The following is a 931-nucleotide window of genomic DNA, read 5'->3' as shown; positions in this document are numbered from 1 at the left end:
CCCGCACTCTGGGTCCCCACATTCAGACTCCACAGTGTCCCCACATAGTGTCCCCACACTCCCGAGTCCCCACGTCCAGACTCCACAGTGTCCCCACATAGTGTCCCCCCCATAGTGTCCCCTCACTCTGGGTCCCCACATCCAGACTCCATAGTGTCCCTACACTCCGGGTCCCCACATCCAGACTCCACAGTGTCCCCCCCATAGTGTCCCCACATCCAGACTCCACAGTGTCCCCCATAGTGTCCCCCCCCATAGTGTCCCCTCACTCCGGGTCCCCACATCCAGACTCCACAGTGTCCCCCACAGTGTCCCTGCACTCCTGGTCCCCATGCTCAGGCTCCTCACATCAGTGCGTCCCATGTCAATGTCTCCATCTAGTGCCCCCTGCTCTGTACGTTCCATGCCTATGTCCCCCATGGTAGTGCCCATGCCTGTTAATGTCCCCCTATGGCTGTGCCTCCTGTGTGTCAGTGCCTCCCACTTCCTGTCCGTGTGTGTGACCTAGCACGCCTCCCTAGCGCTTCTGCCTGTCAGTCCTGCCTGTCATCGCTTCTCTTGTCCATTCTCTGCCTCTGACCTCTCTTCTGGTGTCTCAAAACACCGCCCTCCTGCTGTCCAGGGGTTGCCAGTTTCCTTAGCCCTCGCTGCCCCATTCCCTTCTCCATGTCCATCTCTCTACACGTGTATCCTGTCCCCGGCACCTTACTGATCCCCTGGTGTGTGTCCCTTCCACCTGTCACTGTTTGGTCTTCCACACCCCCCCACCTTGAAGCCTGTGTTTTTACAGCTCCATCTATCGCCACTGTTCCTGGCTGCCCACTCCGCCACGAGCAGCTCACCCAGTCTGTCCCTCTGCCTCGGACCTGCCACTTGCTGCCCTCTGTTTTGTCCCCGCGCCCATCTCCAGCCTGCCACTCTCTTGCCTTGC

The sequence above is a fragment of the Chrysochloris asiatica genome, unplaced genomic scaffold (genome assembly GCF_000296735.1).
Source record: "Chrysochloris asiatica unplaced genomic scaffold, ChrAsi1.0 scaffold00378, whole genome shotgun sequence".
In the NCBI taxonomy this organism is placed as follows: Eukaryota; Metazoa; Chordata; class Mammalia; order Afrosoricida; family Chrysochloridae; genus Chrysochloris; species Chrysochloris asiatica.
Note: the sequence above shows the minus strand (reverse complement) of the source record.